Source organism: Chiloscyllium punctatum, chromosome 7 (genome assembly GCF_047496795.1).
Source record: "Chiloscyllium punctatum isolate Juve2018m chromosome 7, sChiPun1.3, whole genome shotgun sequence".
Lineage (NCBI taxonomy): Eukaryota > Metazoa > Chordata > Chondrichthyes > Orectolobiformes > Hemiscylliidae > Chiloscyllium > Chiloscyllium punctatum.
Window position 1 is genome coordinate 32523025 of NC_092745.1, and position 19425 is coordinate 32542449.

Consider the following 19425-nt stretch of genomic DNA (forward strand, 5'->3'; position numbering starts at 1 on the left):
TTTCCCTCCTAAGTAGGAGGAGTTAGCAATTCTGGAAAGTGTGAAATTATTTAAGTTCCCTAGACCGGATGGGATTTATCCAAGGATTCTCTGGGAAGCCAGGGAGGAGATTTCTGAGGCTTTGGCTTTGATCTTTATGTCATCATTGTTTAGAGGAACAGTGCCAGAATACTGGAGGATAGCAAATGTAGTCCCCTTGTTCATGAAGGGGAGGAGAGACATCCCTAGTAATTATAGACCAGTAAGCCTTACTTCAGTTATGGGTAAAGTGTTGGAAAAGGTTAGAAGAGAGAGGATTTATAATCATCTAGAAATGAATAAGTTAATTAGGGATAGTCAACACGGTAGCTCCGGCCTCACAAACCTTATTGAGTTCGTTGAGAAGGTGACCAAACAGGTGCATGAGGATAAAGCGGTTGATGTGATGGATATGCACTTCAGTAAGGCATTTGATAAGGTTCTGCACAAATACCAAGGCATGGGATTTAGGGTAATTTAGCGGTTTGGATCAGAAGTTGGCTAGCTGAAAGAAGACAGAGCATGGTTTTTGATAAATAATGTTCATCCTGGAGTTCAGTTACTAGCGGTGTACTGCAAGCATCTCTTTTGGGGTCATTGCTGTTTGCCATTTTTATAAATGACCTGAATGAGGGCATCGAAAGATGGGTTAGTAAATTTGCAGATGACACTGAGGTTTGTGGAGTTGTGGAGAGTGCTGAAGAATATTACAGGTTACACAGGGACATGGATAAGCTGCAGACCTGGGCTGAGAGGTAGCAAATGCAGAGTTTAATGCAGAAAAGTGTGAAGCGATTCACTTTGGAAGGAGCAACAGGAATAAAGAGCACTGGGCTAATGGTAAGATTCTTAGTAGTGTAGATGAGCAGAGAGATCTCGGTTTTCACGTACACAGATCATTGAAAGTTTGATAGGAGAAAGTGAGGACTGCAGATACTGGAGATCTGAGCTGAAAATGTGTTGCTGGAAAAGCGCAGCAGGTCAGGCAGCATCCAAGAAGCAAGGGAATCGACTTTTCAGGCATGAGCCTTCTTCAGGAATGAAGAAGGTCTCATGCCCGAAACGTCGATTCTCCTGCTCCTTGGATGCTGCCTGACCTGCTGCGCTTTTCCAGCAACACATTTTCAACCCAGTTTGATAGGGTGGTTAAGTAGGCTTATGGTGGGTCAATTTTTATTGATAGAGAGATTGGGTTTAGGAGTCATGAAGTCATGTTGCAGCTGTACAAGACTCTGGTTTGGCCGCAATTGGAGTATTGCATACAGTTGTGGTCACCACATTAAAAAAAGGATGTGGAAACTTAAGGATTCAAAGGAAATATACTAGGATGTTGCCTGACAGGGAGGGAAAGCCTCATGAGGAAAGGATGAGGGCCTTGTGTCTGTTTTCATTCGAGAGAAGAAGGTTGAGAGTTGTCTTAATTGAGACATACTAAGACAATCACAAGGTTAGATAGGGTGGACAGTGAGAGCCTTTTTCCTCAGATGCTGAGGGCACATAGGTTTAAATTGAGGGGTGATAGATATAGGAGAGATGTCAGAAGTAGTTTCTTTACTCAGAGACTAGTAGGAGCATGGAATGCACAGCCTGCAACAGTAGCAGACTCGCCAACACTCAGAGCATTTAAATGGTCACGGGATAAACATATGGATGAAAATGGAATAGTGTGGGATAGATGGGCTTTAGATTGGTTCCACAGGGTGGCGCAACATCGAGGGCCGAAGGGCCTGTACTGCGTTGTCATATTCTATGTTCTATGTTCTACGTTCTAGATCTGACATTGCTCACCACCGCCCTCTCCAGGACAATTAGGGAAGGACAACAAATAGCAGACAAATCAAAGCTTGCCCCATCCCAGGAGAAATCAAAATAAATGGTGTACAATTCAAATGATTAAACTGGGGAGGCTTGAATTCATCTCTTTGAAAGACTAGAGCCTCGGTCATGACATGGGTGAACCTGCATTTTCAAATTGCAAGGTGGAGTCCCCTACAGATCAGGCACAAAATGAATTACACAAAAACCGAACAAATGGCTACCAAAGTATGTCACCAAACTGCAACTTTACGGGCGGCACGGTGGCACAGTGGTTAGCACTGCTGCCTCACAGCGCCAGAGACCTGGGCTCAATTCCCACGTCAGGCGACTCTCTATGTGGAGATTACACATTCTCCACGTGTCTGCATGGGTTTCCTGTGGGTGCTCCGGTTTCCTCCCACAATCCAAAAATGTGCAGGTTAGGAGAATTTGCCATGCTAAATTACCCGTAGTGTTAGGTGAAAGGAAAATGTAGGGGAATGGGTCTGGGTGGGTTATGCTTCGGCAGGTCAGTGTGGACTTGTTGGACCAAAGGGCCTGTTTCCACACTGTTACTGATCTAATCAATTTGTCAGGAAGAACTCAAGAGAAAGCCATTAGTGGGTGTAAGAGGGTAAGACAGACAAGTGTCAGATGTCATTGAATGCAGCATAAATGCACTAAAGCTGTTGGGATAGTGCAGGTCAATATTGTAAACAATGTACTGCAGTGGGCAAGAAAGGATGTTGAGCAACATAAATGCTTAAAATTGGGAAAGAAAATCAGAAAAAAAGAAATAGGAAAGGCCAATGGGATTTATAAATGAAAAATGAAAGTGAGGAGATAGAGGGGAGAGTGGCCATGACAGTTGTACTGAAGAATGGTTAGGTCACATCTGGAATATGGTGTATCTGAGTTATGTGCTTCCACGAGGGGCAGTGCTGAATGGGACAGGGATAGAGGATCTAGGTTACAAGGAAATGCTAGAACAGGATCTCGAGGAGGGAGGGAGGGTATTCTGATAACAAAACGTCTTTATAAAGTCGATACAGTAAATGTAGATTTACTGTCAATACCGACAAACAGAAAGGCAAAATGACACATTCTCTGGTTATTCACCAGGAACAGGAAGGAGATCAGGAAAAATATTTTGATGTAGTAATTGGAATTTAGCAAGTCCTGGTAAACTGGGTCATCCATTCAAAATGGGACAGAGTTACTTCTTGGAATTTGAACAGGTCTGAAGCAAAAGAACAAATTAGGATCAAATAGTCATTTGAGAATATTGAACTGGCCTGAAAAATGCTTGGTTTTTGGAAGCTTTTCATATTGTCCTCATCAGGTCAATTATAAAAGAACCAATCAAAGGGGAAAAACATGACATTTATATTGCATATGAGGAAAGTGCTGACAGGTTGAGATGTTGTCACTATGAACACACCATAGAACATAGAACATAGAACATAGAACAATACAGCACAGAACAGGCCCTTCGGCCCACGATGTTGTGCCGAACTTCTATCCTAGATTAAGCACCCATCCATGTATCTATCCAAATGCCGCTTAAAGGTCGCCAATGAATCTGACTCTACCACTCCCTCGGGCAGCGCATTCCATGCCCCCACCACTCTCTGGGTAAAGAACCCACCCCTGACATCTCCCCTATACCTTCCACCCTTCACCTTAAATTTATGTCCCCTTGTAACACTCTGTTGTACCCGGGGAAAAAGTTTCTGACTGTCTACTCTATCTATTCCGCTGATCATCTTATAAACCTCTATCAAGTCACCCCTTATCCTTCGCCGTTCCAACGAGAAAAGGCCGAGAACTCTCAACCTATCCTCGTACGACCTACTCTCCATTCCAGGCAACATCCTGGTAAATCTTCTCTGCACCCTCTCCAAAGCTTCCACATCCTTCCTAAAGTGAGGCGACCAGAACTGCACACAGTACTCCAAATGTGGCCTAACCAAAGTCCTGTACAGCTGCAACATCACCTCACGACTCTTGAATTCAATCCCTCTGCTAATGAACGATAATACTCCATAGGCCTTCTTACAAACTCTATCCACCTGAGTGGCAACTTTCAAAGATCTATGTACATAGACCCCAAGATCCCTCTGTTCCTCCACCTGACCAAGAACCCTACCATTAACCCTGTATTCCGCATTCTTATTTGTTCTTCCAAAATGGACAACCTCACACTTGGCAGGGTTGAACTCCATCTGCCACTCCTCAGCCCAGCTCTGCATCCTATCTAAGTCCCTCTGCAGCCGACAACAGCCCTCCTCACTGTCCACAACTCCACCTATCTTTGTATCATCTGCAAATTTACTGACCCACCCTTCGACTCCCTCCTCTAAGTCATTAATAAAAATTACAAACAGCAGATGACCCAGAACTGATCCCTGCGGAACTCCACTTGTAACTGGACTCCATGCTGAATATTTACCATCTACCACCACTCTCTGACTTCTACCGGTTAGCCAGTTTTCTATCCAATTGGCCAAATTTCCCTCTATCCCATGCCTCCTGACTTTCCGCATAAGCCTACCATGGGGAACCTTATCAAATGCCTTACTAAAATCCATGTACACTACATCCACTGCTCTACCCTCATCCACATGCTTGGTCACCTCCTCGAAGACTTCAATAAGACCAGTTTAAATATTGTTTTCCTTTGCGGTGGCATTTCTTGCAAATTGTCCTGATGCATGCAAGACAAAAAGCTTCAACAAAATGTTTTGTTTTTCGAAACATTCAAATTAGGATCAGTTTGGAGAGAAAGTATGAAGATGGAAATGTATTAAGTTAACAATGAAAATTGGTCTAAATTCAGCAGAGACCAGGATAGCTTCACCTTGAACTTGATACAGGAATTACCAGGTGAAATTTAATCACTGGAATGATTTAACCACCTTCCACCAGTTTCATTGTTTGAATTGCTCATCAGTTATTTTGATTACTCCTGGGATGGGGAGGACATTGATAGGTCTGCTATTTATTGCACTTCCCTAACTATTCTGGAGAGGGCCGTGGTGGGCCATGAGTTTCTCGAAGTGGATCTGACAGTGGGACAAGATCATGTGCTGGGCCTTAGTACAGCTGTCCCTTAGGAGAATGAGCTGTGGCACAAGGAAAAACCTGGGAGTGGTGGAAAGGCACAGGCAGACCAGCTAGGCTGCAGAGGGGCAGAACCAGTTTTGACGAATGAGCTGAGGTCCTTCTGAGCTGAGTTGCAGACTCAGGCTTTCAGGGCCGCACACCTTACACTGTTACTGACCACAGCTCCATGATTGATGAGGCCTGCCACAGGAGAACATCCACAGAAAGCTGCCTCCAGTGTGTTTGATATCTCTGTGTGTCTCTCATACGTGACTGAGCAGACAGCAAGGGTTTCAGCAGCAACAAAGGTGTTACTCTAGTGCCCCTCCCACTTTCACCCATCGACCTACAAACTCTTCTGGGGAAAGGGCTCAGCACCTGCCAATGCCTGCTTCACTTTGTCCTGTGTTTGAGACAGTCCACAGAGGAGACACAACTTTAAATAGAACAGGGCTGAGCTGGCAGGACAAAGGTCATTGTCAGCACTGAATTTCAACTCTCTTCCTTCTTGAGACTGGCCTCTGGGAGACTCTGAGGTTCAAGGGTTAAGGCGGGTAACTGTGACACTGTAGCGAGAGGGATTCACTCTGTACCCAGCCAGTGCTGTTCCTGTCAGTGTGGAGACAGCTTTATTCTGTATCTTATCCTGTCCCTGTCCTGGGTGTTTTTGGTGGGAACAGTACGGAAAGAGCAATACTCTGTATATAACCCTATTTTGTCCCTGTCCAGGAGACTGTTTGTTGGGACAATGTTGACTTGTAATAACAAGCATAATCTTTCAAAAGTTTTGAAGACTGTCAGCTGTATAAAAACAATGTGAACCTCAGACTTCTCTGCTTCAGTAAATCAGATCTCCTTCCTGCTCAGCCACCAGTTCCACCTTAAGGTTTTGTCACTGTTTAAAGGGACAGGATTCTCATGTTATTGGGAAAATCTCCACAAGTGTTTCCGTCAAGCTCCATTGTACATGTGAATTTGTGCAGCTTCCTCTGTCTGGGCTGTTAATTGCAGTCTGTTTTCTGTAAATGTCAATCTGAAAATGGGAATAAAGATGAAGAAGATTCAGTCTCTGTCTTTGTCTCTGTCTCGTGCCTGCTTTGGAAATGGCCCGAGCTGAAGCCTAAGGGAAAGGTGTGTGAAGTGACACCCTCCACCATCAGGGCACGGAACACGAAGGAGAGAATAGAGAGGGCAATGGGGTCCTGGTGGCAGGAGGGCAATACTACAGTTCAGGACAGAAGGGGCATGTTCAGCAGGAATTCAGGACCCTGAGAAAATTTTCATTTGTAAATGGGATTAACTTTTCTTTATTGAGTTAAATTGACTCAGATTAAACATATCTATCGTGAATGGATAAATCTACAACAACCCCCACGAAGGGTGTTTGGATTGGAGGCTGAGTTGAAAGTATTGGTGACACATCGGGGAGGTGTGGAGTTACCTGGAGACTTTGTTCCAGAAGGAACTTATAAGCCTCAGGTCCAGGCAGTCCAGGAAGGAGCAGGAGGGTATGACTATGAAGATGGCAGGTAAGGATTTGGAGAGCACTGTCGGACAGGAAAACCCCTCACTTTTGCTGTAGTTGTGGGTATGCTCGCCAAGCTGGGAAGTTGATTTGTAGACATTTTGTCCTCTGTCTAGGTGACATCTTCTGAGCTTTGGAGCTTCCTGTGAAGCGCTGTTGTTCTGTGTCTTCTGGAATTTATTTGGTTCCATTCCTGCTGTTCCAGTTACTGGTTCCTGATGTTTGTTGCAGTGGTCAGTATACTGGGTCTAGGTCAATGTGTTTATTGATGGAGCCCATGGATAAGTGTCACACCTCTCGAAATTCGCTGGCTGCCCTCTGTTGAGCTCTGTCCTATGATCATAGTATTGGCCCAATTGAATTTGTGGTCCTTGTCATCTGTGTGTATAGCAACTTGGGACAGCTGCTCATTGGGGTTAGTGGTTCGTTGGTGCTCATGGATGTGGATGGCTAGTTGTATGCCTGTTTGACTGAGGTGTTTCATGCTAACATTGCATGGGTTCTTGTAAATTACACCTGTCTTTCACACGGTGGGTATTGGGCCTTTTGTTCTCATGAGTTGTTGTGTGAGTAGGGTTGTCAGTTTTTGGGCATTTGTGAGTGGTTGGAGAGGTCTAGCTGTTAGTTCTGTGATGTTTTATATAAGGTAATGTGGCTAGTGAGTTAGGTTGTGGCATGTCCTCATCGCGTTGTTTGTCTGTTAGGCATTTGTGGATGAAGTTGCAGGAATATCTGTTCTTGGCAAAGCCTTTGTAGAAGTGTTCTTCTCTTTGCAGGTCGGGAGTGCTGCAGTGTGTTGTAGCCCTATTGAACAGGCTCCTAATGCAGCTTCTCCTGTGTGTGGGGAGGAATCAGGCAGAGAGGAAGAGGCAGTGCAGCCATTGTGCAGCATCCATTGTTGCGTTGTCCCATTTCCAATCCCACTGCATTGTGATTGTCTGCCCTGCATATGCTCTCATCACAAGAGGCTCCATGGCCCTGAGGACTGTGGGAGTGAGCCCTGTCCATTCAGCTCGATCATCAAACTCCAGCCTTCCTGATGTAGTGGCAGCCAGGAGAACCCTGACCATGGGAGATTCCACATATGCTCCCTCCTACCCAGCAGGGAAAGATGATTCCATGGCCCTGCTTTCTCTCCAAACTGAACCAAATTCAAGTGTTGCTGAAAAAAAAGCGTTTTGTCAAAGCTTTTGTCTTGTACACATCAGGACAATTTGTAAGAAATAGCACAGCAAAACTCTGGAGATCCCAGCGGGTCAGGCAGTATCCATGGAAAGAAAGCAAGGCAAAATGAAATGTTTTCACAAGAAAGATCTTGTCTCACTCAAGTACTATATTCTCAAATGACTATTTGATCCTGATTTCCTATTTTGCTTCAGGCTTGTTGAAATTCTAAAAAGTAATTCTGTCTTTTTTTTAATGGAACACTATGTTTATCATCATTCATCATTAAATTCCAAGAACTGCATCAAAATATTTTTCATGATCTCTTTTCTGTATCTGGCATAAGTCATTTTGCCTTTCAGCTTGTCTGCACTGATGATAAATCTACGTTTACTGTGTTTATTTGTTTCAGAATTTTTGAACATCAGAATTCCCTCCCTCCACTTTCGAGATCATGTTCTGGCCTTCACAGAATCATAGAATCGAGGAATCCCTACAAGTTGGAAGCAAGCCACACAGCCCAGCAAGCTTGTTCCGACCATTGAAGACCACCCCACCAAGACCCACACCTCCCCTACCTTATCCCTGTAACCATGCATTTTCCATGGCGTTTTCCATTTGCTAGCCTGCACATCTCTTGTGACCCTTGATCCCCTGTCCATGGCCCATTATGTATTGTCCCTCAAATCAGCCATTACGAGTACAGCATTCTAGCCATGACCTAACCATTCTTCAGGACAGCTGCCATGGGTCACTCTCCCCTCCATCTCCTCACTCTCACTATTCAATCCAAAATCACATTGACCTTTATTTCTGATATTGTTTCCAATTTAAAGGAGATCTATCACTCAACATCCTTTCTTGCACGCTGCAGTGTTATTTATAATACAAACGGCCCTTCAACATTTATCATTCTCAGAGGAGTTACAACTGAGTAAACCCCTTCCAGCGCTCAGTGGAAAAATTCAGTTATGCCCGTTTCCCTGCTCTATCTCAATGGCTTATCTTTCTGTGTGGCTGTGTTTCTGGTGTGTTCAATAATATCTGACACTTGCCTGCCTAATGCTCTTACACACACTCATACCTGTTGAGTTCTCCCAGATAAATTGCTGCTCTTTGCAGTTTGGTCACACGCTTTGATAGCCGTGTGTTCGGTCTTTGAGTGTAATTCATTTTGTGCCTGATCCCAGTGTCAATCCGAAGGACACTTCACCTTTCAGTCTGACAAACCAGGTTCACCCATGTCATGGCTCTATTTCTAGGCTTGGCTCCAGTCTTTCAAAGAGATGAATTCAAGCCTCACCACTTTGATCATTTGAAGAGTATTTCATTTATTTTGATTTCTCCTGGTATGGGCGGGCACAAAAATGTCTGCTATTTGTTGCCCTTCCCTAATTATCCTGGAGAGGGCAGTGGTAAGCCATGTAATATCTGGGAAGGAAGACGCTGGGATCTGAACAAAAAACCCATGAAACTCAATGTCATGTTCATGAATGTAGTTTGGACAAGGGAACCCAGTCATCACCCGGTCTGTGAATCCAGTCCCACAGTGACATGATTCATTCTTAACGGCCCCATGATCTGGCTCAGAATTCAGTCCGAGCAACTGGAGATGGGCAATAAATTTGAAGTTTAATTTACAATAGTTTATAAAATAGTTCATTTTTAAAAAATAATACAATTTATTTAAATCTATGTTAACCTGAGTGTACAAGGCATAATTGCAAAATTTGCTGATGGTATGAAACTTGGATGTATTATTGCTGATGAAGAAGATAGCGTCGAACTTCAAAAAGGATGTAGATAAGTTAATGGAATGAGCAGATGGCTGGAGAAACAATTTAATGGAAAGAGATGTCACTGATTCATTTTGGAAGGAAAACGTGGAAAGACAAAACAAGCTAAAGGGTACAAGTATGGATGGGTGTAGGGGAGGTAGGACCTGGATGTTTATGAGCATCAGTCACTGAAGGTGGCAGGTTAGGCAGCTGTTCTCATGAGAGAGCAGCTGATTAAAGCAGATGCCATATCAACATGAACATAGAATACAGCATGGATGTGAAAAGAATGTTTCCTTTTCGGGGAGAATATCAAATTAAAACAAGTTCCCTCATACAAGACCGAGATAAGCAGTTTTTTTTATTCTTGCATAAGGTCATAGGTCATTGCAACTTTTCTTCAAACACAGAAATGAAACCTCTGACTGCTTGTAGTGAAGAAGAAGATAGCCATTGCTTTCAAGAATCTATCAGAAGAAGGCACGAATGTGAAATAATCAGGTCAGCCATGGGGAACAGGCTCAAGAGGATGAATCTCCTTCCTCTGCCCCTAATTCATATGATCGTGTGTCCAGTTCCACCGTTGAAAGAACAGCGCCTTGAAAGCTTGTGGTTTACAATAAAGCAGCTGAAGTGGCTGCTGGTTGATGTGGGCGCGAATGGAAGGGGACTTTACCCATAATCCTCAGCAGCCGTGCAAGTGCTCTCTCGCCACTAGCGAGCAGCTGCTTCACTGTCCCTGATCAGTAAAAAATAAACTGGGACTCTGCTTGGAACTAACCTGATGAAGGGTTTTTGCCCGAAACGTCGATTTTGAAGCTATTTGGATGCTGCCTGAACTGCTGTGCTCTTCCAGCACCACTAATCCAGAATCTGGTTTCCAGCATCTGCAGTCATTGTTTTTACCTTCGAGCTAACCGACTCAATCTGTAGACACCCATAGAGAACCAGTGCAGCTTTAGAAGTAGGGTACTGAGGGCACCATAATGAAAATATCCCCTGTGATAAGAAAAGTACTTTGATGTGACTTTTGTTTGTAATCACAGTGTGCTGTTTTATTCATTCTGTGAAACACGTAGACAATGGCAGTATTGAGTGGCACAATGTATATTTCCTCCTCTAACCCCTTTCCAAAATACCCTCTCCATATTACTTTATTCCCTATTGACTCTTCTACAATTGTCCCTTTTCCCTCACTGCGTCCCGGTCCCAGAGGAATTGATGGCCGGAGTTCATGACCCCGCACTGTGTGAAGGTTGGTGTGAAGTGAGGCCAGTGTGTTGGAGCTTGGGCTCCTGCCTCAGGCCCAGGTGTAGGGGCCTGTTCAACAATCTGCACAATGTCATTTTTCTCTTTCTGTCTTTATTAGAGTTTTCAAGCTGCAGTAACTAATTGGCAACAAGGTGTCTTGTCTAAAATGTTCCCAGCACTGGACAGATCTCTGCTGTTGTTTTTTTTCTCTCTCTGGAGCCAGCTCTGTATTCAGTGCCTGTTATCATTGTGTTCGAGTTCATATGTCAGCTGCTGCTTCCTTGCCATGGAACTGGAAAAAAATCATCAATGCCTCTTGAGATTTAAATCATTTATCATTCCAATGATGTGACTGCATCAGTGTTGTTTATGGCAGGGAGTATTTAACATCATGGTTCTAGGTTTTAATTGATCTTCTGTCGAGATAATACAGTTTGCAATGCTTCTCTCCCCTTACCTGTTATTCAGATGCTTGCAAACCTGTTATGATGAGGGCAGTGCATCTTCAACACCATGTGACGGAGTGGACGTGTGTTTGATTTCTCATCTCATTATCGCCCAGTTTCCAAAGAAAATGCTGTAGTCTTTGAAATGACATTATCTATCATGTGTTTGGATTTTATTTTTGCAATGCCAATTTTCATAAACAATATCCTGTTCCATTTTTTAGTTGTTTGTCAATGAATGTTTTCTGAGATACTGAGAGTTTATACAACACGCCATTTGCCTGTGGCCCAATTGTTGATTGAAGCCTCTGGTTGTTCGGTTAGTCCAAGCCATTGCCTTGCTCTCTGCAGTTGTACCATCAACTTGGTTTCTCAGTGTGAGCCAGGAGACCACTGCGTGGTGACTTCCCGTTCCACTGTCGGTGTAAAGGCAAGTGGGAACTGTCGAGGTTAATCCCATCATGAACATCAGAACATTCTGCTCAGCTGGAACTACATCCACTGACTAATTTCTCTGGCCACCATCACAGTAAAACCAAATCCCTCCCTTTGCCAGCACAAAGAGAAAGTGCCCGTCAGATTCCCTGGTGTGTGATGGTTTAGACCAGTAGGAGCAGCACTGGCAGATCATGCTGTACTAGCCTGGACAGAATCCTGGGCAAACTCCAAATGAAAATGTGATCTTCAATGGATCTGCTGCTACAGGAAATATACAATTGTAATCCTTACTGAATCACCTCATCAAACCTAAATACAACTGCGAAAATATAAGCCAAATCAATTTCCCAAGTTCACAACACAACAAGAAAGTGGGGAACAGACAGATACTGTCCCTTGTCGTTAGGGAGCATTGCGTTTCCTATCCCCTCTCTCTCTGTGGGTTACAATTTTTACCATCCTTTCTGTGTGAGAATATTACTGTTCCTGTCTCCACTCTCTTGGGGACAGGGCGGAGGTGTCACATCCACCCAGTTTGTTCGTTCCATTTACTCTTCTGAAACGGGGAATCCCTGCTTCACTATGTGTGTGAGCCATGTGTTAAAGCCCTGCACAGCTCACCCTTCATCTCAATCAGATCACAGGGGTCTAAGGTTGGTCAGTACTGTCTGGACCCAGAACAATAACACCGACTGACTGGAGATAACCCAGATCAAGTCCCAATGAGACTGCTATTGACCTTCACCCTCAAAGCCCACTGAGGATGTGGTCATTAGTCCCAGTGTTGTCACAAAGTAAGTTCTCCCAGAGATTCATGAACCATTCTAGATTTGACACAAGTGTGTGATGTTGTTGGATGACAGGTGGGAAGGCTTGAGACAAAACATAAAAAGAGAGAATTTTATTTCTGTTATGCCGTTTTTGAGCTTAGGATATTGGAAAATGTTTTACCCCAACTGAATACTTCCGAAGTCCAGGCATTGTTGTGATGTGGGAATTGTGACAGCCTTGTCAAGGCAGATCATATGGCAGCACCACCCAGAGACTGGAGGCTGCTACTGCAGGCAGGGGACAAACCAGTTCTGCTGTGAGGGAAGGACACTGGATGTGAGAAATTGAAGCAGGAGTAGGACTCCAATGACTGTCCATCCTTTCTTAAATACAGGGACCAAAATTGCACACAATACTTCAAATGCAGGCTCACAAACACCCTCTAAAGTTTCAACAAGATTTCTCTACTTTTAAATTCCAACCCCAGACAATAAAGGTAAAAATTCCATTTGCCTTCTGATTACTTGCTGCACCTCCACTAACCTTCAGTGTCCCATGCACAATATTACCCTGATCGCTCTGTACTGCACTTTTTTTAAATCTCTCACTATATAAATACTAGTCGGCCTTTCGATTATTCCGAACAAAGTGCATGGTCTCACACTTTCTGACATTAAATTCCGGCCACTGTGTATGAGCGTTTCATTTCCAGTTTGGTCTTCTCTTTGTGATTGACTGTCTCAATGCATCTGTCTGTACCATATCCCATTCCCATTTTTTGATAGCCCTGACCCTTGACTATCTAACCCTTTCGTGCTGGTTCCATTCAATGTAGACAGACAGGAGGTTGGAAGAACACAGCAAGCCAGACAGCATCAGGCGGTGAAGAAGTTGACGTTTCGGATGTAACCCTTCTTCAGGAAGAGGGTTGGGTGTAGGGAGAGCTGCAGATAAAGGGGGTGATGGGGGGATGGTGGAGAACGGGGATAGATGAAGACAGGCAGAGGACATGACCTGGTTCATCAATGGAAGGAATTAATCTGCTTGGTGGCAGAGAGGAGTGGAAGAGATGGGAGGGGCTGAGGAGGGAGTCAGGGGATCGCAAGTGAGGGTATTTGAAATTGGAGAACACAGTGTTGAATCCTCTGGGCTGTAGGCTGCCCAGGTGGAAGATAAGTTATTGTTCCTCCAATTTTCGGTTTGGTTCATTGTGGCAATGGAGGAGGCCAAGGATAGTCATGTTGGAAAGGGAGTGGGAAGGGGAATTAAAGTGAGTGGTGACTGGGAGGCCTGGTCGGCCCCTACAGGCCCAGCTGCCTGAGTTTATGTTTGGTCTTCCCAATGTAGAGAAGACCACATCGGGGGCACTTGATGCAGTAAACTAGGTTGGAGGAGGGGCAGGTGAACCTCTGTTTCACCTTGAAGGACTGTTTGGGGCACTGGATGGAGGTGAGGGGTTGGTGTACCAGCAGGCTTTGCATCGTTTTTATTTGCAGGAGAAGGTTCCTGGGGGTTCAGGAAAGATGATGGAGACAATGGCGCAAACCAAGAATTGTCAAGGGGAACAGTCTTGAGGAAGGCAGACAGGGGCAGAATGAGGAAGACATTCTTGGTGGTGGGGTCTTGTTGGGGTTGGCGGAATAGGATGATGTGTTTGATACAGAGATTGGTTTGGGTGATAGGTGAGGACAATGGGGACTCTGTCTTTATTCTGTTTGGAGGGGGTGGCTTTAGAGCAGTGGAACAGGAAATGGAGGGGGTGCGATAGATGACAGAGGGAGCAAAAGCACGTTGTTCGAAATAGGTGGGCATCTGGAATATTTGGGAGTGGAATGTCTCCTCATCCGAGCAGATAGAGCAGAGGCGGAGGAATTGGAAGAATGGGATGGAGTTCTTGCAGGATACTGGGTGGGAGAAAGTATAGTCCGTGTAATAATGGGAGTCTGTGAGTTTGCAGTAAATCTATATCTGAACACTGTCACTGGAGATGGGAATGGAGAGGTCAATAAAGGGGAGGGAGGTATCCAAGGTGGACTAAGTGAATTTGAGGGTGGGGTGGAAGTTGTGGGCGAAGAAGATGAACTGCTCCAGTTCAGCCTGGGTGCAGGTCACATACCATCAGTGTAATGGTAGAAAAGTTGGGACACAGTGCCTGTGTAGGCACTGAAGAGGGACTGTTCAACATAGCCAATAAAGGGGCTGGGGTAGCTGGGGCCCATCCATGTACTCCTAGCCACCCCCTGGATTTAGAGGAACTGGGAGGAGTTAAAGGAAAAGTTGTTGAGGGTGAGGACCAGTTCGGCCAGATGGAGGAGGGAATTGGTGGAGGGGGAGTGGATGGATCTGTTGGAGAGAAAAAAGCAGAGGGCCAGTCGGCTGATCTTATTGGGTATGGACGTATATAAGGACTGTCCATAGTGAAGGTAAAGAGCTGGGGGCCTGGGACTGGAGGTTACTGAAGAGATGGAGGGCATGTTTGGTGGAGCTGAAGTAGGTGGAAAGTGCCTGAACCAAGGAGGAGAGGATGGAGTTGAGGTAGGATGAGAGGGCTTCGGTGGGGCAGGAACATGTTGAGATGATTGGTCAGCTGGGGAAGTTGGGCTTGTGGATCTTGGGGAGCAGATAGAACTGGGCATTGCAGGGCTGGGGTTCTATGAGTTTGGAGGCAGTGGAGGGGAGATCACTGGAGGCATTGGGTCACTGACAGTGAGAGTGATTTTGGCCTGATGGATCATGGTAGGGTCATGGGCAAGGGGGAGGTAGAACGTGGTGTGAGAGAGTTGGGGTTTGGCCTCCACCACCCCACATTTGTCAGCGGGTTTGACGGTAAACGGGGTGTTGGTACAGAGAGAGTGGACTGCTGCACTTTCGGGGGGGGGGGGGGGGAAAGAGTGGTTGGAGAGGGTAAGAGGGGGTGGAGAATTTGAGGTGACTGATGTCACATCAGTGGTCAGCAATGAAGAGCTCTCGGGTTTGTACACATCTGTGGTGGGGGGTGACTAAGTGGAGGAGGAAGGGTCCTCAGAGGGAGGTTGGGAGCTTTCGTTAAAGAGGAAGACACAAAGGTCGAGGCGGTGGAAGAAGAGCTCCACGTCCTGATGGGTGCGGGATTTTTTGAGGTGGGGAACGAATGTGAGCCCTTTCCTCAGAATAGACTTTTAGGCCTCAGAGGGTTCGAGGTCGTGGGGGGATAGTAAATATGGGGCAAGGCTCGGGGTGGCAGACGAGGTTTTCAGGGGGGTCCACGATGGCTGAAAGAGGGGACGGGGCAAGTGTGATGGGAATGGGAGAGAATGGGTGTGGGAGAGAAAGGAGATTCAGGCGGAGGTGGTTAGTGGAGTGAGGTGGGGGAGTGGGAAAGTGGGGATGAGGTAAAGAGGGAGAAGTGGAGGGATAGGGTGCACTGTGGGGGTATATGGGTGAGGAGGGTGGGTGAGTGTGCTGGCTGGCTGCAGGTAGGCAGTAGGACTCAGTCTACATTTCCCAGAGTCTCCCCTAAGTCTTGGTTGCAGACTGGGTGGGGCCAGAAGTGGAGCCAGAGGCTGGAGCGAAGTCAAGGCCAGTCCGAGTGTTTTGACCTGGGTTCAATTCCAGCCTCAGGCAACTGTCTGTATGGAGTTGGCACATTCTGCCCGTGTCTGCATAGGTTTCCTCTGTGTGCTGTGGTTTCCTCCCACAATCTAAAGACGTGCAGGTTAGGTGAATTGGCTGTGCTAAGTTGCCCATAGTGATCAGGGATGTGTAGGTTAGGTTCATTAGTCAGAGTAATAAGATAGGGGATTGGGTCTTGGGTGGGTTACACTTCCAAAGGTCAGTGTGGACATGTTGGGCCAAATGGCCTGTATCCTCACAGTAGGGATTCTATGACAGTTCATTCCAGATTCCCACCACCCGCTGAGTGAAAAAGTTCTTCACCAAATCTCATTTGCGGTGTCCATAATGAAACCTTTCAAACCATTCATTTTGTCTAGTGTTGTTTAGCCCTTGAGCTCCTTGTTCAATAAATGTGTTATTCTTTTTGATAAAATATGAGTTCTGTGACAGGGACAGTTAACTTTGTCCAATCAGGCAATCCTGGCTGAAAGATAAAAAGGGGAGTGCGAATTGAATAAAGATTTGTGCACTTTGTGTCTTTCACTGTGTCTCACACCTGCACACACACACACACCATGGGTGCTGGGGAAAAAAATAAGCACTACCGCACTTAGGCGGTAGTGTGGGGGTAAAAAAGAAGAAAAAAAAATAAAAAAATAAATAAAATAAAAAAAATATAACCAGGAGTTCAGTGCAGGGAGTGAAGTCCATTATTTCCCCCTCCAACTCTATTTTGATTTAGTCCCTTACCCTCCCCTTCACTGTTTTGATCACACGGCATTGCCTTTTGATGTGAAGGGCACCGCTTGTCACTGGCCACCCGGGTGTTTTTCTATCTTCCTGGTGGTGGAAACCGAAAAAAGATTTGTGCACCTTGTGTCTTTCACTGTGTCCCACACCTGCACACACACAACATGGGTGCTGGGAAAAAAAAAGAAGAAAAAAAAAGAAAAAAAAAGGGGAGTGCGAATTGAATAAAGATTTGTGCACTTTGTGTCTTTCACTGTGTCTCACACCTGCACACACACAACATGGGTGCTGGGAAAAAAAAAGAAGAAAAAAAAAGAAAAAAAAAGAAAAAAAAAGGGGAGTGCGAATTGAATAAAGATTTGTGCACTTTGTGTCTTTCACTGTGTCTCACACCTGCACACACACACCATGGGTGCTGGGGAAAAATAAGAACTACCGCAGTTAGACGGTAGTGTGGGGGGTTAAAGAAAAAAGGTGTAATCAGGGGATTTTGATGTGAAGGGCAGTGCTTGTCACTGGCCACTCGGGTGTTTTGCATTTTGGGATTTGGACCATTTTGTGACTGACTGTGACTGTGACTGTGCGAGGACTGTTCCTGTTGCTGCTTCGGGCCTGCCTCCCTGCTGCTGCCTGGGGCTTGCCTTGGCGCCCCTCCCCAGGACTTCCACCACTACTGTTGCTGCTGTTACCTGAGGAGAGGCCTGCCTCCACTGCTGCTGCTGCCCGAGGCCTGCCTCCACCAGCGCTGCCTGGGACTCGCCTTGGGGCCCCTCCCCAAGACCTCCACCTCTGCTGCTGCTGTTGTCTGAGGCCTGCCTTCCACCACCGCTGCCTGGGACTCGATTTTGGGGGCTGCCTGGGACTTGTCTTGGGGGCCTTCCCCAACAGGCCTGCCCCCCCACCACTACGACCGAGGGACTGCCCAGGAATTGCTAGAGGCCTGCCTCCACTGCTGCTGCTGCCTGAGGCCTGCCTTCCACATCCGCTGCCTGGGACTCGATTTTGGGGCTGCCTGGGACTTTCCTTGGGGACCCTCCCCAACAGGCCTGCCCCCCACTGCTGTGACTGGAGGAACTGCCTGGGACTTGCCGGAGGCCTGCCTCTACATCTGCTGCCTGGGACTCAATTTTGGGGCTGCCTGGGACTTGCCTTGGGGACCCTCCCCAACAGGTCTGCCCCACACCGCTGCGACCGAGGGCCTACCTGGGACTCGCCTGAGGCCTGCCTCCACCGCTGTTGTCACCTGAGGCAGGTCTCCACCGTCGCTGCCTGGGACTCTCCCTGCAACCTCCACCACTGCCGCTGCCAGAGGCCCAACTCCACCACCACCACCAGCAGCAGCAGAACATGGCGAGCCCGAAGGTTGCGGGGCCCAGCCGCACCTACGCCGGGGTAGCCGCTGCCTTAGGCTCGGCTGGCCCAGCCCCGGCTGCAAACCACACTCCCTTCAGGCACCTCACGAAACGCCTGGGGGTCAAGGCCTATCCCCACCCGAACAAGACCATCGAGGCCTGCAGCAAGGCCATGGCTAGTGTGGTCGGCCCACTGGCCATAGTCGCTGCGGCCCGGATGTACGGGAAGGCCGTATTTTTCCTGAGGACCGAGCAGGCGGTCCACCTGGCCGTGGAGAGGGGGCTCACTGTGGGCGGGACACATTTGCCCGTCGACCCTCTGGAGGTTACGGCCCAGAGGGTCGTGATCTCCAACGTCCCGCCCTTTATTGCCAGCGAGCTCCTTCTCCCCCACCTCACCACCTTGGGGGAGATCCGGTCAGGGATCCAGCCGCTCCTGCTCGGTCTGAAGGACCCCGCCCTCCGGCACATCTACTCCTTCCGACGCCAGGTGTTTATTTGCCTGGCCCGGGAGGAGGTTACGGACGGCTCCTTTACCCTCCTCCACGAGGGCGCGGCCTACCGCGCCTTCTGGACGGTGGACGGCGTGCGGTGCCACCTGTGCCGCGAGGTGGGGCACATTAGAAGAAACTGCCCCACCCAAAAGGCCGCCCAGCCCTCGCCAACGGCTGACGGTGGTGCCGCCGCACCCACTCCCCCTCCCCCAAAGTCAACACCACAGGCCCCGGCACCGGAGCCTGAGCCGGAGGCTTCCGATCCTCCAGCCTCCGGCAGGGAGGGGGGTGAGCGTCCAGCCGGCCGGAAGGCGCTCAGGAAGGCGCGACGCGTCAGGCCCGCCCACGGGGAGACCACCCTATCCCCATCCCCGACACCCAGCCCACGACCTGCCCCGCCCCGGCACGACGATGCCCTTGCGGCCGTGCCAGCGTCGCCCCGGCGCGGGAACCCTGACCCCCAAACCCCCGAACCCGTACCCGACCCTGACCCCACGGACCCCACATCCAACCCCCACCCCGATGGAGAAACCCCTGGGGCTGCGAGGCCTGCCCCAGGCCCTGCAACACCTGGCCCCGGGGACCCCGAGCCCTGCCCCGCCTAGCCACACCCTGGCACTAACCTGGGGGGGACCACTGCTGCCCAATCTCCCGCAGCAACCGTGTCTCCGGGCCCCGGAGAGGGAACTGGGCCCCTGCCCCGCCCGCTGTCACCTGATAAACCAGGGGCGGGGCAGGAAATGACACGGCTGACCCTCCCCACCCTGGCCACGCCCCCTGCCTTCCCCCAGCCAATCGTATTCCGGGAAAGGCTGGGGGGAGGGGCCTCAGGCCCCATGACCACCAAGGCGGGCGGGGAGGGAAAGGCCCATAAATCCCCCCCTGTCTCTCTGGGAAAGAGGGGCTGGCCCTTGGAGGGGAGAGACAGTCCTGCAGCGCGCC